The 24443-nt window shown below is 44.7% G+C and overlaps 1 protein-coding gene across 5 annotated transcripts in view; it reads left to right on the top strand.

Moving 5' to 3' along the window:
* The window catches only part of LOC137532271 (farnesyl pyrophosphate synthase-like), a 209548-nt gene that overhangs the window by 124002 nt on the left and 61103 nt on the right, over positions 1 to 24443 (top strand). The gene's annotated exons all lie outside the window — the stretch shown is intronic.

The following is a 24443-nucleotide window of genomic DNA, read 5'->3' as shown; positions in this document are numbered from 1 at the left end:
AGAAATCGCTAGCGATTTTCCTAAATGCTCTGCCAATGTAAATGGATTGTGCAAATTCCACAGAAGCGATTGCGACTAGCAAAATCGCAAACGCAGGGCATGCAGCATTTTGTTAGCGTTTCCGCTTCAATGTAAAGTATATAATCACTGGCGTAATCGCTCATCAAAACACAAAGCGATTTTGCTAGCGTTTTAAAGTTAATGTACGCTGTAACAAAATTAAAATAATTGAAAGGACCAATCAGACTTTAAAACGCTAATCGCTACACAACCGCTGGCAAATGGATTACCCTTTCTAAAATCGCTTCCTAAAACGCTCATGAAATCACTTACAAACTGCTCATATTAAACGCTAGCGATTGCGATTAGCGATAGTGTTTTGTAGTGGGTTCCAGGCCTCATAGAGTACGTGCTTCAACCTTGAAGCAAGAAGAATAAGTAGGCTTTCCATGAGAAAATGTATGCGTGCTCAAACACCAAGTTTAACCCTAGCAAGTCTGGCTTTCCAAATCTGGCCTAATTGGCTATTCATGAGTAGGGATGCTCATTCGGATTCCGCGGAAATGCAATTTCCGAAATTCCGATCAGAAATTGCATTTTCGCATCAGAATGCAGAAATCGGTAATGCAAGTGCGGTAGGCGGATTTACGTCGGAAATCGTGGAAATTTCCGCCGGAAATTGAGGAAATTCCACCCGACTTTAACATCGATTTTCTCAAAAAGTCTTTTTGAACACTTTTTTTACATCTTGTTTACAAGATTCAGTTTAATAAACCCTGAAAATTTGGTGTTTCTAGGACTTACGGGGGCTTTGCTATTAACCGCTAAAGTCGGCTGATTTTTACTGTAATTTAAAATGCAGAAAACCTGCATCTGCCAATTTTCAGCATTTTACATTACAGTAAAAATCTGCCGATTTTAGCGGTTAATAGCAAAGCCCCCGTAAGTCCTAGAAACACCAAATTTTCAGGATTTATTAAACGGAATCTTCTGAACAAGATGCAAAAAAAGTGTTCAAAAAGACCTTCTAGTTTTTGAGAAAAATCGATGTTAAAGTCGGGCAGAATTTCCGCGATTTCCGGCGGAAATTCCGCATTGGAATGCGGAAATTGGTAGCGGAAAGCGGAATCGGTAATTGGCAATGGCGGAATGCGGATTTACCGTGGAATCGGAAATTGGCATTTCCGACCATCCCTATTCATGAGGCAATGCTCATGCAAATATGCATTTTCTTGCTCATGCCAAACTATGCAGGGTCAAAAAACCAATACCACAAAGCGGTCACCCTGCGGGAATTAGTTCATGCTACATTAGCACTATCCAGGAGCGCCATGAATAGGCTTCCCAATACCCCCTTTTTATACAACCAGGGGGACCGCGGGGTCCCAGGCTCTCTCACTCCCTGGGAACCACAGCAGTACCCTGGAGGGGGAGGCTGGGTGGCGCAGGCGACCCCCCCCCCCCCCAAGCGTGGCCAGCACCGGGGAGAGTGTCCGCACCCACCTCCCAATATTAAAAACAGGCACTTACCTTAATGTCCATTGCATTCTGCTACATGCGCATTAACTTGGGGGCACCACATGAGAATGGAGTGAAGCATGGGCCACCTGAGCTTTAGAGCTCAGGGCTGGCTTGCATACAAAACTCCAGAGAGGGGGGGAGGACAGGTGCAGACAGCTCACCCCAGGGCTCACACCACTGGAGCAAGCCATCCACCACCTGCCTCCAAAGGGCACAAACTGCAAAAAATGCTTTCCATGAGAAAAATTATGCATGCTCAAACACCTAGTTTAGCCCTAGCAAGTCTGGCTTTCCAAATCTGGCCTAATTGGCTTATCATGAGGCATTGCTCAGGCAAATATGCATTTGCTTTCGCAGGCCAAACTATGCAGGGTCAAAAAAACAATAACGCAAAGCGGTCACCCTGCAGGAATTAGTTCATGCTACATTAGCACTATCCAGGAGCGCCACGGGGAGGATTCCCTATGCCCCCATACAACCGGGGGGGACTGCGGGGTCCCAGGCTCTCTCACTGCCTGGGAACCACAGTGGCACTCCGTCCAGAGGGGGAGGCTAGGTGGCGCAGGCAACCCCCCCCCCAAGCGTGGCCAGTGCCTGGGAGAGCCATCCACACCCACCTCCCAATATTAAAAACAGGCATTTACCTTAATGTCCATTGCATTCTGCTACATGCACATTAACTTGGGGGCACCACATGAGAAAGAGGTGAAGCATGGGTCACCCCGAGCTTTAGAGCTCAGGGCTGGCTCACATACAACAGTCCAGGGGGAGGACAGGAGCAGACAACTTACCCCAGGGCTCACACCACCGGAGCAAGCCGTCCACCACCAAACTGCAAAAAATGAACATTAATGCACATGAAGCAGAATGCAATGGACGTTAAGGTAAGTGCCTGTTTTTAATATTGGGAGGTGGGTGCGGAGGCTCTCCCCGGCACTGGCCACGCTTGGGGGGGCAGCTGCGCCACCCAGCCTCCCCCTCCGGGGTGCCGCTGTGGTTCCCAGGCAGTGAGAGAGCCTGGGACCCCGCGGTACCCCCGGATGAATTGGGGGCATTGGGAAGCCTCCTCGTAGCGCTCCTGGATAGTGCTAATGTAGCATGAACTAATTCCCGCAGGGCGACCGCTTTGCAGTATTGGTTTTTTGATCCTGCATAGTTTGGCATGCGAAAGCAAATGCATATTTGCATGAGCATTGCCTCATGAATAGCCAATTAGGCCAGATTTGCAAAGCCAGACTTGCTAGGGTCAAACTTGGTGTTTGAGCACGCATAAATTTTCTCATGGAAAGTACTTCTTCTTCTTGCTTGAAGGTTGAGGCACGCCCTGGGGGCAGGGTGCTACTTCTTCTTCTTGCTTGAAGGTTGAGGCACTTACTCTAATATATATATAGATAGGAGATATTTGAGAAGTGAAATGAAGTTTATTGGATTTACAGAAAGTGTGCAATAATTGTTTAAACAAATTTAGGCAGGTACATAAGTTTGGGCACCACAAAAAAGTGGATCCTCCATTTGCAGAAATGACTAACCTCTAAACGCTTTCTGTACGTTCTAATGAGAGTCTGAATTCTGGTTGAAGGTATTTTGGACCATTCCTATTTACAAAACATCTCTAGTTCATTCAGGTTTAATGGTTTCTGAGCATGGACAGCTCTCTTTAACTCACACCACATATTTTCAATTATATTCAGGTCTGGGGACTGAGATGGCCATTCCAGAACGTTGTACTTGTTCCTCTGCATGAATGCCTTAGTGGATTTTGGGCCATGTTTGGTGTCGTTGTCTTGTTCAAAGATCCAGCCCCGTCACAGCTTCAGCTTTGGTCACTGATTCCTGGACATTGGTCTCTAGATACTGAGCGGACCCATGCTTCCCTCAACTTTGACAAGATTCCCAGTCCCTGCACTGTCCACACAGCCCCACAGCATGATGGAATCACCACCATATTTTACTGTAGGTAGCAGGTGTTTTTCTTAAAATGCTGTGTTGTTTTTCCTCCATGCATAATGCCCCTTCTTATGCCCAAATAACTACATTTTAGTTTCATCAGTCCACAGCACCTTATTCCAAAATGTAGCTGGCTTTTCCAAATGTGCTTTAGCATGCCTCAAGCGGCTATGTTTGTGCTGTGAGTGGAGAAAAGGCTTCCTCTGCAACACTTTCGCATACAGCATCTCCTTGTGTAAAGTGCACCAAATGGTTGAACAATGCACAGTGACTCCATCTGCAGCGAGATGATGTTGTAGGTCTTTGGTGCTGGTCTGTGGGTTGACTCCGACTGTTCTCACCATTTTTCGCTTCTGTCTATCCGAGATTATTCTTGGTCAAACCTTAACTTGAACTAAACATTTGGTCTTCCATTTCCTCAATATGTTCCTAACTGTGGAAACCGACAACTGAAATCTCTGAGACAGCTTTCTGTATCCTTCCCCTAATCCATGATGGTGAACAATCTTTGTCTTCAGGTCATTTGAGAGTTGCTTTGAGACCCCCATGTTGCTAATCTTCAGAGAAAATTAAGAGGAGGGAAACTTACAGTCGACCCCCTTAAATACTCTTTCTCATAATTGGATTCGCCTGTGTATGTAGGTCAGTAGAAATGTCTCGAGCCTCCGATTTTTGGTTCGTGAACCCCGTACTTCGGTTCGCGCGAACTTTCGCGAACCGCAATAGACTTCAATGTGGAGGCGAACTTCGAAAACTAGATTTATGCTGGCCACAAAAGTGATGGAAAAGATATTTCAAGGGGTCTAACATCTGAGTTTTTGCTTGGAGGAGTGGGATACACGCCAAAAGTCCCCGAGAAAAATCTGGATTTTGACGCACAGCAGCGTTTTAAGGGCAGAAATCCCATTGCATGCTAAATTGGAGGCCTAAAGTGCTTTAAAACGTCTTGCATGTGTATACATCAATCAGGGAGTGTAATTAGTGTACTGCTTCACATTGACACACCAAACTCACTGTGTAACGCACCGCAAACAGCTGTTTGTGTAGTGACGGCTGTGCTGGACTACTGCGCACCATGGCGAGATTGCTCTTCCTCACTCAGTGATGTCAGGTTAGGTAATGTCTGACTGCCTTATCAACTTTCGATGTTTTGTTCTCTACCATTGTTAAAGCTTACATATATTTTTTTAAATACTTGTTCTGCTTGCTGTTCAGTACCTGCAACGAGAATCTGTTATGGAGGGCAAGTGTGCCATCCATTAAAGTGAAAGGTATGCACTGACTGCCAGGTATAATACAATGTGCAGTCACAGATGCATTGAAAGGTATGCAGTGACTGCAAACAGCTGTTTGTGTAGTGATGGCCGTGCTGGACTGGTGCACACCATGACGAGAGTGCAGGTGATGGCGGCTTTTCAGCCCATATTGTCGCCGGGCTGAGGTAGCTAAATGACAGGACAGTGACTGTCTAGCTGATCGAATTTGGTCTGTCCACAATGAAGCATGACCTTATTATCTTGGGTGTGCCCCCCCGAGACACTCATATAACCGGCGGTCATTGCTTCATTGTGATACGCAAGCCCCTTCACCGCAGCAAGGTAATAATCACGAAGGGGAATTGACACATGTACATGCCTTTTGTTTTGTTGTTGCTGCTGCAGTGCAGCCAGAAAAATTAGGCAGGCATGTACACGCACCAGAAAAAATATTATAGCGGCAGGGTCCAGGAATCCGCCTGGAGTCCTGGACCCTTTTGGTGGTGGCGGAGAAGGCAGTCAAGTGGCCTGCAGGCAGAGATGCTGTGTGGGGAGTGACTTAGTCTTGGGGCAGGCAGTCACACGGCGTGCAGGCAGAGATGCTGTGTGTGAGGACTGACTTAGTCTTCGGGCAGGCCTGACCGTGCTTTGCAGACAACATGGTTAGATGGACCCTTGACCCAACGCTGTGTGCCAGAGATAACACCACTTGCCTTTTAACATCACGGTACAGTTTGGGTATCACCTTTTTTTAGAAATAATTGCGGCCTGGTATCTTCCACTGCGGTGTGTGGCTTTGCTTTTGTGTGCTGCTTTTCCTCAGGTGGTCATCGCATTGCAGTTTGTGCTTTGTCATCGTGCCTTCATAAGGAAGTTGTCTCTACGCGGGTCTTGGTCTTTCCACGGCTCAATTTTTGGTGGCAGAGAGTACAGATGGCATTGCTCTCATCTGAGGCAGACACACACAAAAATGTGCACACCGCTGAGCCCCGGGGTGATGGCACTTTGGTGGTGGTGGCCGACTGAGTGTTAAGTGGGGTGCCAGAATCACAGCAGGAGGAGAAAGATATATCACGCTTCCGTGCGGACGCTGAGGAAGATGAGGTGTTCTGTGTTAAATAGTCAACTACGTCCTGACAATTTTGGGGGTTGATGGCACACGCCTTCTGAACACTGTACTTTGGTCCAGGGCTGTACGAAATCATGACAGCACGACCTCGAACAGACCTGCCGGGTGGCCTGCCTTTGCCTGTTTTGCCCATATTGGGGGGGATGTAGTGAAAGGTATGCACTGACTTAACTAATACAATGTGCAGTCACACAGGTGCAGTGAACAGGTTTGCAGTGACTGGTATCAATACAATGTGCACCTGTCACACACACACAGGTGAACAGGTGCAGCGACTGACTGGTATATAACACTGCGTGCGCTCACGTAGGTAGATAGGTGCACTGAACAGGTGGGTATGCATTGATTGGTATTACAAATGTGCAGCTCTCACACACACAGGTACTGTGAACATGTTCAGCGACTGGTGGTATATAAAACTGCATGCTCTCACGTAGGTAGGTAGGTGCACTAAACAGGTGGGTATGCAGTGATTGGTATTACAAATGTGCAGCTGTCACACATACAGGTACCGTGAACAGGTGCAGCAACTGGTGGTATATAAAACTGTGTGCGCTCATGTAGGTAGGTAGGTGCACTAAACAGGTGGGTATGCAGTGATTGGTATTACAAATGTGCAGCTGTCACACACACAGGTAGTCACTGAATGTGCTGGGCCTGGCAGTGGCACAGAAGGAATTACCAAGGGGCCAAGGTACAGTGTGACGCTCTGCGGTTCCCGAGAAAACCGCTTATGCATCAGGGGAGCGAGAAATGCAAGATTCTATGCAAAAATAGTCAAAATGACATTTCTGCTTTAAAGGCACTAGTTTTTTCCCTCTCTCCTTCCTGTCTGCTAGCCAGCCCTGGCAGTTTTGTGTGGAATTTGTCACCTAGCCTTGCTGAGGAGTTATACAGCCCATCCATCACAGATAAGGCTGACATAAGCCGTAAATCCCAAGTTTCTGGGAAGAATGGTGTCTCTAGCGTTCACACCTCCACACAGAACTAGCAAATGCCCAGATCTTATCAGTTCTCTCTGGAAGCAGCTGACCTACTGTGACCTCAGGAATCCCAATATCCATATTTCCTTCACATTTTCTTCATAATTCATGGCATAGCAAATCTCCATGCCCATCAACTCTGCACAGGTTGTGGGATTCCGCAGAACGCTGGTTCTGAGAGGTTTACGGACCAATCGGGCTGCCAGATCTAGCGTAAGACTGTTTTAAAATAACCCTCTAATACCCCAGGGGTCTGATCCCCCAAGTTTGATATCAACGTTCTTGATAAATTCTGACAAACCTAAAAATGTTACTAGATTTAACATAACCTGTATGGTTTGCAGATTAGCACACCTATCATGATTCAGGTATATTCCTGTGTCCATGAGAGGGGCGGGCATATCTCCTGTTCCAAAGAGGTGTGTGATCCACGCCCCCTAACCCCTCCTGCTGGAGTGGGTGCTATAACTACAGAGAGCCCAGAAAGCTCTGGTGTCCAAGTCCATCATCTGGAATCTTTGTCTATAACATCTGACAGGCCAGCAGGACTCTGGCCGCATGGCAAAACTGCCATCTTGGACTTTACGCCAAAGACTTGCGATTGCCGCATGGACTACCAATAATGGTATTTGAACTGTATATTAAGACATTCTGTTTCTTTTCATCTCTACTCTCTATCAAATCAATCTGTTCTAAAGTAAGCTGTGTGCATGTAGTTTTCGAATAAAACTAACGATTTTTTTTCGTCCAGTCTTGTGCCTGTTCTGGTCATCTGATTGCTGCTATAACGAATCTGCCCTCTGAAGAGTCAGTCATACTACTGCATTGTTTTATTATTTGCTTATAAGTTGTGATTTGCTAGCTAGGTTGTAAATAACCGTTTCTTACTTTTAGGATTAGCTAGTACCAGATTTCCAGTGCAGAATCAATAACTTTACTTTTCTCGATTGGAGACAATCGAGATTGCATCATATATGGACCCAGTAACCTTTCTTTAACGTCGCATTGCTTACAGTCTTTAAGCCTTCGGAAGTGACTATTCCCCGAACGGTGACTGGAGCATGTTGAACATGATTGGGCTGGCTACCGTATTGTGATAGCGTTGGGGTTTCCTCGCCCTATCAATCGGGGAGTGGTGGCAGTGTATTTACCCGATTTCCAGCTCGAAATCGATATTTTTAGTTTACAGATTGTATATACAATCAGGTTTGTACATGTATGGGCACCTCCAACCAATCTTAACCATTTACAATGCACACAGTGAATTTGCCTCCAGCAGTCTCTAGTGCATGAGACCTGCATGGCAACAGTGGCCTAGTAATACGGGATTGGTGAATGTTTGTCCCATTACATATTGTCGGCAGCTGCGCGACCAATCTTTATTGTCAGTCTGTTCACCGTACTTCCTGCGTATGCTAACGGGAGCAGATTAGACGGGATTGGTACGCTCTGTTGCCCCTTTCTTTCACCCTCTGACGATCCAGCAACCGGTCTTCGTTGTCCGTCTGCACTCGTACTTCCTGCGTACGCTAATGGGAGCAGATCTCGATGGGTTTGCGGGGCTGGATTGTCACATACAGCAGCTGCGACTAACTGACAGGGCTGTATATGCAACACAAGTGTCTGTGGGACACACACACACACACAAAAAAAGATCACAAAAACATTTGCTCTCAAAAGAGCTGTTGAGGATGAGGAGTGCTTTTTAGCAATAAGATCAGCAAGAAGGAGCAACCTAACAAGCCTAACACAAGAGCCTAACTAAGCTTTCCCTATGTCAGCAAGTTCTCTCCCTTCTCTAATTACTGCATCCACATGAATGAGTGAAATGGCTGAAGCTGCCTGTGTTTTATAAGGGGGAGGGGGCTCCAGGAGGGAGTGTAGCCTAATAGGCTACCCTGTGTCTGCTGACTGTGATGTAGAGGGTCAAAGTTGACCCTAATGATGTAGTATAGGGGGTGGGTCGAACTCGCATATAGTTCGCGGTTCACCGAGAATGCGAACCACCGAAGTTCGTGCAAAAAAATTTGCGTGCGAACAGTTCGGGCCATCTCTATAGGTCAGGGGTCACTGAGCTTACCAAGCTAATTTGATTTCCAATAATTAGTTCTAAAGGCTTTGGAATCAATAATATGACAACAGTGCCCAAATTTATGCACCTGCCTAATTTTATTTAAACAATTATTGTGCACTTTCTGTAAATCTGTAATCTGTAAACTTAATTTCACTTCCTAAATATCACTGTCTGTGTCTCCTATATGATATATTTAACTGACATTTTTTTATTGTAACAGCCAACGATTTATACAGGAAAATCATGACGATTAACAAGGTTGCTCAAACTTTCGCATCCCACTGTATATATATATATATATATATATATATATATATATATATATATATATATATATATATATATATATATATATATATATATATATATATACTAGCTGATTGCCCGGCGTTGCCCGGGTATGTATTTGGCTGGTGTCGGCTCCACCCACTTTTTCTAACCCTAACACACAATTACTCAATGACCAAGTTTGTGAGCTTTGTGGTCTTTGACATCAATAATTTGCATTGAAATGAAAAAATCTGAAGGGCTGTTTGTGGCTCCACACCCTTTTCTGAATTTGAACCCCAGCCACCCAATGACCAACTGCATCAGGTTTGAGGCCTGTGCCATTAACATTGCAAGAATGGTAGCAATTAAATATTCCCTTGAAAAGCAATAGGTGAAGCTTTAGTCACTTTTGTAGGCTCCACCCACTTTTCTGAATATTAATCCCATTCACTGAGTGACCAACTGTGCAAAGTTTAAGAACCCTGCCATTAACAGTGCAAGAATGGCTGCAGTTTACATTTTCCTAGTGAAATTTGTATTTGTCTCCACCCACTGATGACCCGACGTTGCCCGCTTATGTATTTGACTGTTGTTGGTTCCGCCCACTTTTTCTAACCCTAACACGCAAACACTTAATGACCAAGTTTGTGACCTTTTTGGTCTTTAGCATCAATAATTTGTATATTCCCATAATGATAGTAGTAAAAATGTTTCTGTACCGTGTACACCAGCACAACTGTAATCTTTGTGTTTACTATTTACCTGCATCAGCATTTTACTTCAGCTTACATCTGGAAATATGCCTGAAGAAGGGGACTAGATCCCAGAAAGCTTGCATTATTTAACTTTATCAGTTAGCCATTAAAAGGTATTACTTTTACAGGACTTTGTTTTTTTTCTACCTATATTCCCATAGAAATTAAACAAATCAGATTGGCTGTTTGTGGCTGTGCCCCTCTCCAGCATTTAAACCCCAGTCACCCAATGACCAACTGTAGCAGGTTTGAGGCATCTTCTACTAAGAGGGAATGCCTAGTACAGTCCCAAGAATTACTCTAAGATAATCTTTGACAAACAGGCAAGGCTGACACTCTAGGAGTGTTTAGCAGTAACAAACCATTAAGATGACCAGCCAAGGATTCTGGGACAACATGGTATTTATACTGCCAGCCTTCAAAGGAGCCAGGTAGTCAATTTGCATAACGAATGTATGCAAATTCCTCAGCAGCAGAGCAGGTCTGAAACTTGCAAAGCAAAGACAGGTCTCTTTTCCAGAAACCTGCAGCGCTCAGACTTAAGGAATGGTCAAACAGCTGTCTGTCTGTGCAGACAGCTGAGCGGATCATTACAATTCCCCTTGAAAATCAATAGGTGAATTTTGATTGGCTGTTTTAGGCTCCACCCACATTTCTGCATATTAATCCCAGTCACCCAGTGGCCAATTTTGTCAAGTTTGGGAACCCTGCCATGTAAAAATTAAGTTGTTGGCGCTGCACACTTTTTCTAACCTTGACATACAGTCACTCAATTATTAAGTTTATCAGCTTTGGGGTCCTTGTTATCAATACTTTGTATATTCCTATTAAAAAATAAACAAATCTGATTGGCTGTTTTGTGGCTCCGCCCCTTTCTGAATTTGAACCCTAATCACCCAGTGACCAACTGTACCAGGTTTGAGGCATCTGCTATTAGCAGTATAAGAATGGAAGCAGCTTAAATATTCCCTTTGAAAATCGAAAGGTGAAATTTTATTGGCTGTTGTAGGCTCCATCTACCTAGCAAAATCTTAATCTCATTCACCCAATGACCAACTGTGCAAAGTTTGAGAACCCTGCCATTAACAGTGTAAGAATGGCTGCAGTTTATATTTTCCCAGTAAAATTTGTTTTTGGCTCCACCCACTTTTTGTAACCTGGACACACAGTCACTCAATGACCAAGTTTGTGAGCTTTCAGGTTCATGGCATCAAAAATGTGTGAATGGAAGCAGTTTATGCAGCAAAGAAATCTGATTGGCTGTTTGTTGCTCGGCCCCCTGTAGTGAATTTGAACCCCAGTGACCCAATGATCGACTGTAGCAGGTTTCAGGCCTCTGGCATTAACAGTGTAAGAATGGCAGCAGTTTAAATAATCCCCTTGAAAATCAATAGGTGAATTTTGATTGGTGGCTGTAGGCTCCACCCACTTTCCTGAATATTAATTCCAGTCACCCAGTGACCAAGTGTGCCAAGTTTAAAACCCCTGCGATTTACAGTCTAAGAATGGCTGCAGTTTACATTCTCCCATTTAAAATAAATGGCTGAAATTTGATTGGCTGTTTTATGCTCCGCCCACTTTTCCTGGATTTGGAATCTTCACTACTCTTCTCTTCCTACTCCTTTCTCTCCTTTCTTTTCACTCTCTTTTCTTAACTTCTTCTTGTTCTCTTTTTTATTTTTCTAGTTATATTATAACTAGGGACTGAAAGGCTAAATAGGTCCTGCCAGGGGCGTAGCAATAGGCCCTGCAGCGCCTGCGCCCGCGGGGCAGCATGAGGGGAAAGCCTTGCCCACAGTCGGCGGGGAGAGGGGAAGTTCCCCCCTCTCACTCACCTCGGGGCTCTCCCCTCTGCGCTCCCCTCCAGCTAGTTACCGTCTGTGGGCAGCGGGCAGCAGCGGCAGATACATACCTTCTTCCTTGCGTTCCATCGCCGCCTTCTCGCTCTAGCGGCTGACGTCACTTTCGGAAGCGGAAGTGACGTCAGCCGCTAGAGCGAGAAGGCGGCGATGGAACGCAAGGAAGAAGGTATGTATCCCGCCGCCGCTGCTGCCCGGCCCGCTGCCCACAGACGGTAACTAGCTGGAGGGGGGCGCAGAGGGGAGAGCCCCGAGGTAAGGGAGAGGGGGGAACTTCCCCTCTCCCCGCCGACTGTGGGCAAGGCTTTCCCCTCATGCTGCCACCCCTCCAGCCCCCCAAAACCGGCCACGAGCGGGCCCCGGGGGGGGGGGCGCTCTGAAATTCTGCAGGGGGATTTTCAGGTGTCTGCTGCCCACAGTACGATTTTCAGGTGTCAGCTGCCCATATTATGATTTTCTGGTGTCTGCTGCCCACATTGCGATTTTCTGGTGTCTGCTGCCCACATTACGATTTTCAGGTGTCTGCTGCCCACATTGCGATTTTTAGGTGTCTGCTGCCCACATTGCGATTTTCTGGTGTCTGCTGCCCACATTGCGATTTTCTGGTGCCTGCTGCCCACATTACGATTTTCTGGTGTCTGCTGTCCACATTACGATTTTCTGGTGTCTGCTGCCCACATTACGATTTTCTGGTGTATGCTGCCCACATTAGGATTTTCTGGTGACTGCTGCCCACATTGCGATTTTCTGGTGACTGTTGCCCACATTGCGATTTTCTGGTGACTGCTGCCCACATTGCGATTTTCTGGTGACTGCTGCCCACATAAGGATTTTCTGGTGACTGCTGCCCACATTATTATTATTATTAATTAGTATTATTATTAATTAGTATTTCTATAGCGCCGACATATTACGCAGCGCTGTACAGTGTATATATATATATATATATATATATATCTTGTCACTAACTGTCCCTCAAAGGAGCTCACAATCTAATCCCTACCATTGCCATATATCTATATTATGCAGTGTAAGTACTGTAGTCTAGGGCCAATTTTTTTTTTAGGGGGAGCCAATTAACTTATCCGTATGTTTTTGGAATGTGGGAGGAAACCGGAGTGCCCGGAGGAAACCCACGCAGACACGGAGAGAACATACAAACTCTTTGCAGATAGTGCCCTGGCTGGGATTCGAACCAGGGACCCAGCGCTGCATTAGGATTTTCTGGTGTGTGCTGCCCACATTATGATATTCTGGTGACTGACTGCTGCCCACATTAGGATTTTCTGGTGACTGCTGCCCACATTACGATATTCTGGTGACTGCTGCCCACATTAGGATTTTCTGGTGACTGATGCCCACATTGCGATTTTCTGGTGACTGCTGCCCACATGGCGATTTTCTGGTGACTGCTGCCCACATGGCGATTTTCTGGTGACTGCTGCCCACATGGCGATTTTCTGGTGACTGCTGCCCACATTAGGATTTTCTGGTGACTGATGCCCACATTGCGATTTTCTGGTGACTGCTGCCCACATGGCGATTTTCTGGTGACTGCTGCCCACATGGCGATTTTCTGGTGACTGCTGCCCACATGGCGATTTTCTGGTGACTGCTGCCCACATTGCGATTTTCTGGTGAACTCTGCCCACATTATGATTTTCTGTCCCACATTATGATATTCTGGTGAACGCTGCCCACATTACAATTGTCTGGTGAATGCTGTCCACGTTACAATTTTCTGGTGACTGCTGCTCACGTTACGATTTTCTGGTGACTGGTGCCCACATTACGATTTTCTGGTGAACTCTGCCCACATTATGATTTTCTGATGAACTCTGCCCACATTATGATTTTCTGGTGAACGCTGCCCACATTACAATTGTCTGGTGAATGCTGTCCACGTTACAATTTTCTGGTGACTGGTGCCCACATTACGATTTTCTGGTGAACTCTGCCCACATTATGATTTTCTAAAGGCCCACATTACGATTTTCTGGTGAACTCTGCCCACATTACGATTTTCTGGCCCACATTACGATTGTCTGGTAAAATGCTGCCCACTTTACAATTAATTTACAGTGAAACGCTGCCCCATTACGATTATTTGGCACCTATGGGGGGGGGGCCCCATCCAAATATTCGCATGGCGGCCCAGTGATTTCTAGTTACGCCCCTGGGTCCTGCAATTTCACAGTCTGGCCTTGGTTACCTAAGCTGGGCAAATTTTCTCAGGAAATGGGGGCATTTCCTCGGAAAATATAGCATCTTATTTGACACATCCTGGTGTATGATCCCTCTGGGCCCAGGATTGTCTTTAAAAAATGATTTTTTTAACTTTCTGTGCTGACATTTTTCAAATAAAGTAAAATTTCTATATACATTTTTGTCCAAATGTATTCTGCTACATGTCTTTAATAAAAAAAAATCCAATACGTATATATTTATTGGTTTGGGTAAAAGTTATAGCGTTTACAAACTATGGTGCCAAAAGTGAATTTTCCCATTTTGAAGCATCTCTGACTTTTCTGAACACCTGTCAGGTTTCATGAGGTGCTAAAATTCCAGGATAGTATAAATACCCCCCAAATGACCCCATTTTGGAAAGAAGACATCCCAAAGTATTCACTAAGAGGCATGGTGAGTCCATAGAAGATTTTCTTTTTTGTCACGAGTTAGCAGAAAATGACACTTTTAAAAAAAAAAAAAAAGTTTCCATTTCTGCTAACTTGTGACAAAAAAAGAATGAAATCTGCCACTGACTCACCATGCCCCTCTCTGAATATTTTGGGGTGTCTACTTTACAAAATGGGGTCATTTGTGGGGTGTGTTTACTGTCCTGGCATTTTGGGGGGTGTAAGCACCCCTGTAAAGCCTAAAGGTGCTCATTGGACGTTGGGCCCCTTAGCGCACCTAGGCTGCAAAAAGGGGTCAGACATGTGGTATTGCCGTACTCAGGAGAAGTTGTATAATGTGTTTTGGGGTGTATTTTTGCACATAACCATGCTAGGTGGGAGAGAAATATCTCTGTAAATGAGATTTTTTTTTGATTTTTTTACACACAATTGTCCATTTACAGAGAGATTTCTCCCACCCAGCATGGGTATGTGTAAAAATACACCCCAAAAACACATTATACTACTTCTCCTGAGTACGGCAATACCACATGTGTAACACTTTTTTGCAGCCTAGGTGCACTAAGGGGCCCAGCGTCCTAAGAGTACCTTTAGGATTTCACAGGTCAGTTTGAGACATTTGATTTCAAGACTACTCCTCATGGTTTAGGGCCCCTAAAATGCCAGGGCAGTATAGGAACCCCACAAATGACCCCATTTTAGAAAGAAGACACCCCAAGGCATTCCGTTATGGTGAGTTCATAGAAGATTTTATTTTTTGTCACAAGTTAGCGGAAATTGACTTTTTTTTTCACAAAGTGTAATTTTCCGCTAACTTGTGACAAAAATAAAATCTACTATAAACTCACCATAATCCTAACGGAATACCTTGGGGTGTCTTCTTTCTAAAATGGGGTTTGTGGGGTTCCTACACTGTCCTGGCAATTTAGGGGCCCTAAACCGTGAGGCGTAGTCTAGAAACCAAATGCCTCAAAATGACCTGTAAAAGGTACTCATAGGACATTGAGCCCATTAGCGCACCTAGGCTGCAAAAAAGTGTCACACATGAGGTATCGCCGTACTCAAGAGAAGTAGTATAATATGTTTTGGGGTGTATTTTTACACATACCCATGCTGGGTGGGAGAAATCTCTCTGTAAATGGACAATTGTGTGTAAAAATTTTTTTTAAAAATTGTTATTTACAGAGATATTTCTCCAACCCAGCATGGGTATGTGTACAAATACACCCCAAAACACATTCTACTACCTCTCCTGAGTACGGCGATACCATATGTGTGACACTTTTTTGCAGCCTAGGTGCACTAAGGGGCCCAACGTCCTATTCACAGGTCATTTTGAGGCATTTAGTTTCTAGACTACTCCTCACGCTTTAGGGCCCCTAAAATGCCAGGGCAGTATAGGAAAACAAAAATGACCCCATTTTAGAAAGAGGACACCCCAAGGTATTTAGTTAGTAGTATGGTGAGTTCATAGAAGATTTTATTTTTTTGTCACAAGTTAGCGAAAATTGATTTTTATTGTTTTCTTTCACAGTGTCATTTTCCACTAACTTGTGACAAAAAATAAAATCTTCTATGAACTCACCATAATCCTAACGAAATACCTTGGGGTGTCTTCTTTCTAAAATGATGTCACTTGTGGGGTTCATATACTGCCCTGGCATTTTAGGGGCCCTAAACCGTGAGGAGTAGTCTAGAAACCAAATTCCTCAAAATGACCTGTGAATAGGACGTTGGGCCCCTTAGCGCACCTAGGCTGCAAAAAAGTGTCACACATGTGGTATCGCCGTACTCAAGAGAAGTAGTATAATGTGTTTTGGGGTGTATTTTTACACATACCCATGGTGGGTGGGAGAAATATCTCTGTAAATAGACAATTGTGTGTAACAAAAATCAAAAAATTGCCATTTTCACAGTGTCATTTTCCACTAACTTGTGACAAAAAATAAAATGGTTGTATTGGCACTGAAGTGCAGGAAGTGCAGGATGTTCTCAAATCGTGACCTGGACGTGGCAGCAGAGAACATGGCCATGTGATGTATTGGGTGCGTAGAGTGACCAATAAGACCGCAATACATTCTTTTTGACTAGACCCATGTTAAGGAGAAGGCCCCAAAAAAATGTTACGTTTGGAAACTTGGAGTGGTTTCCACCGAAAAGGCTAGGCATGGTAGCTTCTTGGATTGGTGTTGCGTACTGTGTGGCATAATGGTTGGTCTCAGCCACAATTAAGTCGCAGAGAACAGCAGTGAGCAGAAAAAAAAAATTCGGTCACTGCAATGGGGCGAGTGAGGGTTTGGCCGGGTGATCAGAAGCCCGCAGGGGGCAGATTAGGGCCTGATCTGATGGATAGGAGTGCTAGGGGGGTAACTGGAGGTGATTGATGGGTGTCTCAGGGGGTGATTAGAGGGGAGAATAGATGCAATCAATGCACTTGGGAGGTGATCGGAAGGGGGTCTGAGGGGGAATCTGAGGGTTTGGCCGAGTGATCAGAAACCCACACGGGGCAAATTAGGGCCTGATCTGATGGGTAAGTGTGCTAGGGGGTGACAGGTGGTGACAGGAGGTGATTGATGGGTGTCTCAAGGTGTGATTAGAGAGGGGGAATAGATGCAAGCAATGCACTGGCGAGGTGATCAGGGCTTTGGTCTGAGGGCGTTCTGAGGGTGTGGTCGGGTGATTGGGTGCCCAAGGGGCAGATAGGGGTCTGATCTGATGGGTAGCAGTGACAGGTGGTGACAGGGGTGATTGATGGGTGATCAGTGAGTGATTTAGAAGGGAGAACAGATGTAAACAATGCACTTTGGAGGTGATCTGAGGGTGGGTCTGCGGTCGATCTGATGTTGTGGGTGGGTGATCAGATGCCCGCAAGAGGCAGGTTAGGGTCTGATCTGATGGGTGGCAGTGACAGGGGGTGATTAATGGGTGATTGACAGGTGATCAGTGGGTGAGTACAGGGGAGGATAGATGTATACAGTACAATACAGTACAGGGGGTCTCGGGGGGGGGGGGGGGGTCTTCTGGGGAGGATTTGAGGGTGTGGGGGGTGATCAGGAGCCCCCATGGGGCAGTTTAGGACCTGATCTTAAAAACAGCGTTGACAGATAGTGACTGGGAGTGATTGATGGGTGATTAGGGGGGTGATTGGGTGCAAACAGGGGTCTGGGGGGTGGGCAGGGGGGGGTCTGAGGGGTGCTGGGGGCGATCAGAGGACAGGGGGGGCCGGTTCAGTGAGTTTGGGTGCAGACTAGGGTGGCTGCAGCCTGCCCTGGTGGTCCCTTGATCACTGGGACCACCAGGGCAGGAGGCAGCCTGTATTATATGCTTTGTATGCGGCGATCGACGAGTTAATAACTCTCTGACGCTACCAAACGGCCGACGAGTTAGAGCCTATCGCGGTGGGTGACTATCGCCGGCGGCAGATCGCGCCACCAGTGACGCAATCGCCGCATAACCACGCCCCCCCCATGGTCCACCGATCAGCTTACAGCTGTCCTTTGGGCCCAGCCGCCAAGTCAGCCGATCGGCTGTCAGCGGGCCTCAAGTGGTTAAATATATACTTCCTATTTTAACTTTAAAAATCTATTTTCTCCAAAGCTATAAGGTCTTTTTTAAAAAAAAAAATCTTCTTGTCCCCACTCTCCTCCTTAACATACCCTGCAAATTTGGTGTTTCTAAACGCGAATGCAAATATTTGACAAACAAAAATTGCGTTAAATGTGAAAGGGCCACTGTTTGGGCCATCTCTAGGAACAGAGGAACTTTAACCCAGGATTGAACTTCATTCCAGTCAGTAGTGGATACCCACCTGCCCATGAGAAATCTTTACTGTTTCTTGAATAAAGGATCAGGGACATCGGCATGGCTGATATTGTGGTGAAATCCCTCTCACAATGCGATGACCCTGACGATTCCCTGTCTGTGAACCTTGTTGCATTGTAGGAAATAATGACTGTTTCCAACTGCCAATCAAGCAGTATCTTCCTCTGTGAAGAGAACTCCCAGAAACACACATTCTGCAGTGATCACCTCAAGGACTAAATATGACTGAGGCCACCTGTGACAAATTTCAATCAGAATGTATATCAAGGGGAGGAAAGATTTTGTAGTCAGCAACTAATGATTAAGTGTAAAGTCCGTCGGCTGCTCATGGTGGCGGAACGCAGAGACCCACGCTGAGGCGCAAGCCTCTGGGTCTCGGCCTGTCTCCGACATCACTGGAGCGCACGTCGCTCAGCTCCCATTGGATAAGCAGTGGACAAGCTCTCAGTACGCGCTCCGCCGCTGTAAACATTACCCACGTGAGTGCAGAGCGTGTCAACCTCTCTGCTGACACGCTCAATAGTGATTGGTTCTTTTGGATTCCTTTACTTCCTGATTGTATAAAAGAAAGGTAAGGGCCCTCAGTTATCGCCCGTGATAGCCTATGCTTGACTTGTTGCTGAGATTGCGCTCACACCAAGTGCTTGTCTTGTTGCCGAATTCTGTCTGTCTCTTAACCAAGCTTCTTACAGAGTGGATTACCTGTTACCAACCCGGCTTGAACCTAACCACGCTTCTCTATTGGATTACCTGTTGCCAACCTTTGCTTGTTTAAAGGATTCGCATTAGCGCTGCCTGCACTGACCCTGGCGTGATTGACCACGCATCTGTCTAGTGATCACTTCAGTCCTTGCCTACCTCTTGTCATCACCTGGCTTGCCTCAGCCTATTGACTATTCGATATACTGTGTTTGCCTTGTTTATACTGGCGATTGCTGTCTGCCAGGTTATATGCAACATCTACCTGCAGGGTTTAATAGTATTGTTATTAGACAGGAGTTTACGCAGGTGTTAGGGCTGGGCTGTAGGTCAGTCATATGGGCATATAGCCTGACTCATAGTAGGTAACCAGACAAGCCTTCACTAAATGAAACATCACGAGAAGTTTGCTGATCACAAAATTTGTATTCAATAAGCACGCACAATGCATTGCTATACCCTCAAACCTCCCGTGAAATTGCACATACCCCAATTATTGAACACCCCCCTTTACCCCAAACCCCAGTCAGGAATGTTGTTTGCCTGCAGGACTTATTTGCGTATACCAGCGCTGGTTTTTAGATCTCCTTTGGCCATATTTTAATTGCATAGGATGAAAGTGAACCGTTTTCTAAACGAATAGTCCTGCAGTGAAATTCCCATCTGGATTGGCAGTGTGAGGGGGTTAAACAGTCCCTTTAAAACAATTCCAGTACCTTAAAAACTTGCTGATGCAGGGATGAAGCCACCATTTGCCCGCGGACTTTACCCAAAGGCTTTTTATCTTACCACTCTTGGGTCTTCAGGGAGCGAGGACTGAGCGCACGAGCGTCCCCGCCTGCTCCTTTCCGCCCTACCAGCTCCCTCATCACCAACCGTCTTTCTTCCTGCGGACTGATGTATGGAGATTTTGCCGCGGATTTTCGTCTGTTCAACGCGGGTCTGCTGTGACCTTTCCCCTGCTGAGGCAAGTAAGGTAGCCGGCTGTGCCCAAAACTTCTGCCGACGCGTTTCACTCGCTCCTTGTGAGTTTTTTTCAAGGCATTAGGCATCATTCGAGTGCGAACGCCCTCTTGAGGCTGAATAAATAGGCCTTTAGTTCATGCATATTCATATTTCTTTGTGCATTCGCTTGAGCACCATCTTGTGGCTATTTGCCTAACTTATTGCCATCTTTGTTTTCCTCTCACCACTGAGAGTTTATCCATTATCTTGCGCTACTTTAGCGTATTATTAAATTTAATATTATTAGTTATTTAGCCCAGAATGTCTGAATCATGCATTTCATTATTTTGGCCCCTCTATGTTCCCTCTTTCAACCATTTTATGGGACAATACAAATGCCTCTAACGAGAGGGGACCCAGGAGACACCCACATTTTGTACTAGCCCCCCCAAAAAACTCGACCCAAGGAACCCCATCATGATATCACTAAATTCCAAAGGAGAACATGGCGGAAAGAGACCTGGGCTACACACATATTTTTCACAGAAATACTTTTAAATTGAGGTCAACATTAATTCCATGTGGTGCTACAGTGTTGCATTTATAAATCCACATGGACTCCTTTTGGAGCAATATTTTATCAAAATCGCCTCTTCTAGGACTTATTTTTAGATTATATATCCCTTAAAATCTTAAATTTTTACAGTTACCCCCCTGGCATTCATTAAAGTGTACTGCTACTGCACTTTCCACCTTTTTGTTTTTGATATTATTTAAATGTTCACCTATGCGTGTACCCAAATCTCTTCCCGTCTTACCTACATATATTTTCCCACATGGGCATAATATTTGATAAACAACCTTTGTGGTAGCACAAGTTATATAATCTCGAATCTTGAATTCCATATTTCCTGAGCTGTCAAAAAAGGTATCTCCCTCCTTCACATATCTACAGTGCGAACAATTCTGACACTTATACATGCCTTTTCTCTTAATGACCGTTGAATTGCTCTTTTGCTTTTTATTGTACTCGCTTGACACTAACATGTCTTTTAAATTACTGCTTCTTTTAGCTGTTGCATGGGGTCTTTCCCCTACTATAGACAGGATTTCCCTGTCCAGAGTGAGTACTCCCCAATTTTTTTCCAAAATTCTCTGCAATTCAGGCCAATGGCTTCCATATCTGGTCACTAAACGTGTCACCTCACTCCCTTGGTTCTTTTTCTCTTTAGTAGTTAGTAATGTACTCCTATCTGTTTTTAACCCTCTAATATAAGCCTTGCTAATCATTCTAGAGGAGTACCCTCTTTCCTTTAATCGAGCTCTCAATTTCTTTGACTCTTCTTTGTATAAATCAATTGTGGCACAGTTGCGTCGGGTTCTAAGAAATTCCCCAATGGGTACTGCTCTTATCTGACAGTTCATATGTTGACTTTCAGCATACTCATAAAAATATAAATAACCCCCCTGGGAGGCCAATTATTTCAGCTAATGGAGGTCCAATTGAGAGGATAGCACAATTTGTGGATGAGAAAATTAAACCGATAGTGATGTCTCTACCCTCCTACGTGCGGGACACAATGGATGTACTAAAGAAAATCGATAATGTGAATTTGCCTGAAGAATGCATTTTAGTTACTCTAGATGTTGAATCTTTGTTTACTTCAATCCCACATGATATAGGGTTGGATGCATTGTATTTTTTCTTGGAAAAGTTTTATGGAAGAGATGAGGAGGCACACAATGAATATGTCCTTGATTTAATGAAATTGGTGTTGATGAAAAACTTTTTTGAATTTGATGGCCGGTACTACCAGCAGTTGAGGGGCGTGGCCATGGGGGCGGCGTGCTCCCCGGCCTACGCGTGCTTGCACCTTGGAAAATGGGAGCTGGAGGAGGTGTATTGCGCGCGTGGGTTCGGGGAGCATGTCGCCCTCTGGCTGCGCTTTATAGATGACATATTAGTGGTTTGGAAGGGAGATGAAACAAGCCTACAGCTTTTTGTTGAACAGTTGAATAGAAATAAAAGGAATATTTATGTAACCTATAGTTATGATAAAAGAGAAGTTACTTTTTTGGATTTAAAATTACAAAGACAGGAAAATCATCTGGTAACAAGTACATATAGAAAGCCAAGCTCAGGAAATACCCTGTTACATGCTGAAAGTCAACATATGAACTGTCAGATAAGAGCAGTACCCATTGGGGAATTTCTTAGAACCCGACGCAACTGTGCCACAATTGATTTATACAAAGAAGAGTCAAAGAAATTGAGAGCTCGATTAAAGGAAAGAGGGTACTCCTCTAGAATGATTAGCAAGGCTTATATTAGAGGGTTAAAAACAGATAGGAGTACATTACTAACTACTAAAGAGAAAAAGAACCAAGGGAGTGAGGTGACACGTTTAGTGACCAGATATGGAAGCCATTGGCCTGAATTGCAGAGAATTTTGGAAAAAAATTGGGGAGTACTCACTCTGGACAGGGAAATCCTGTCTATAGTAGGGGAAAGACCCCATGTAACAGCTAAAAGAAGCAGTAATTTAAAAGACATGTTAGTGTCAAGCGAATACAATAAAAAGCAAAAGAGCAATTCAACGGTCATTAAGAGAAAAGGCATGTATAAGTGTCAGAATTGTTCGCACTGTAGATATGTGAAGGAGGGAGATACCTTTTTTGACAGCTCAGGAAATATGGAATTCAAGATTCGAGATTATATAACTTGTGCTACCACAAAGGTTGTTTATCAAATATTATGCCCATGTGGGAAAATATATGTAGGTAAGACGGGAAGAGATTTGGGTACACGCATAGGTGAACATTTAAATAATATCAAAAACAAAAAGGTGGAAAGTGCAGTAGCAGTACACTTTAATGAATGCCAGGGGGGTAACTGTAAAAATTTAAGATTTCAAGGGATATATAATCTAAAAATAAGTCCTAGAAGAGGCGATTTTGATAAAATATTGCTCCAAAAGGAGTCCATGTGGATTTATAAATGCAACACTGTAGCACCACATGGAATTAATGTTGACCTCAATTTGAAAGTATTTCTGTGAAAAATATGTGTGTAGCCCAGGTCTCTTTCCGCCATGTTCTCCTTTGGAATTTAGTGATATCATGATGGGGTTCCTTGGGTCGAGTTTTTTGGGGGGGCTAGTACAAAATGTGGGTGTCTCCTGGGTCCCCTCTCGTTAGAGGCATTTGTATTGTCCCATAAAATGGTTGAAAGAGGGAACATAGAGGGGCCAAAATAATGAAATGCATGATTCAGACATTCTGGGCTAAATAACTAATAATATTAAATTTAATAATACGCTAAAGTAGCGCAAGATAATGGATAAACTCTCAGTGGTGAGAGGAAAACAAAGATGGCAATAAGTTAGGCAAATAGCCACAAGATGGTGCTCAAGCGAATGCACAAAGAAATATGAATATGCATGAACTAAAGGCCTATTTATTCAGCCTCAAGAGGGCGTTCGCACTCGAATGATGCCTAATGCCTTGAAAAAACTCGCAAGGAGCGAGTGAAACGCGTCGGCAGAAGTTTTGGGCACAGCCGGCTACCTTACTTGCCTCAGCAGGGGAAAGGTCACAGCAGACCCGCGTTGAACAGACGAAAATCCGCGGCAAAATCTCCATACATCAGTCCTCAGGAAGAAAGACGGTTGGTGATGAGGGAGCTGGTAGGGCGGAAAGGAGCAGGCGGGGACGCCCGTGCGCTCAGTCCTCGCTCCCTGAAGACCCAAGAGCGGTAAGATAAAAAGCCTTTGGGTAAAGTCCGCGGGCAAATGGTGGCTTCATCCCTGCATCAGCAAGTTTTTAAGGTACTGGAATTGTTTTAAAGGGACTGTTTAACCCCCTCACACTGCCAATCCAGATGGGAATTTCACTGCAGGACTATTCGTTTAGAAAACGGTTCACTTTCATCCTATGCAATTAAAATATGGCCAAAGGAGATCTAAAAACCAGCGCTGGTATACGCAAATAAGTCCTGCAGGCAAACAACATTCCTGACTGGGGTTTGGGGTAAAGGGGGGTGTTCAATAATTGGGGTATGTGCAATTTCACGGGAGGTTTGAGGGTATAGCAATGCATTGTGCGTGCTTATTGAATACAAATTTTGTGATCAGCAAACTTCTCGTGATGTTTCATTTAGTGAAGTTTTGAACTGTGCTATGCATAGAAGGTGCTAGAAGTAGTAAAAACCAGACAAGCCTGACAGTAAGTGATTTATAAATAAATATTGTAAAATATAAACTGCTTCATTCATTGTGTTATTTTCACTAGCGTTCCTTTTTAACCTAACTATGTATAAAATGTGTTAACTATCTGTGCAGTCATTGGAGAGAGACATCATCATGAAGGAAAGCTCTGCAATGGAGACCCAGAAAGGAAAACAAAACTGTCAGTTCCAGTACTCCCCCTCCCCCCACCCCATCCAAAAGCAAAAGCCTTGGCAGCACCTCTCTCACTAGTCTCCTACTCCTCTGCTTTCCCTGATCAGTTTATATATTTTTTTTCTTATACGTTTCTTTTTAATATGT

The sequence above is a fragment of the Hyperolius riggenbachi genome, chromosome 9, assembly GCF_040937935.1.
Source record: "Hyperolius riggenbachi isolate aHypRig1 chromosome 9, aHypRig1.pri, whole genome shotgun sequence".
In the NCBI taxonomy this organism is placed as follows: domain Eukaryota; kingdom Metazoa; phylum Chordata; class Amphibia; order Anura; family Hyperoliidae; genus Hyperolius; species Hyperolius riggenbachi.
The sequence above is the reverse complement of the archived record's forward strand: the minus strand, read 5'-3'. Positions and strand labels throughout refer to the sequence as shown.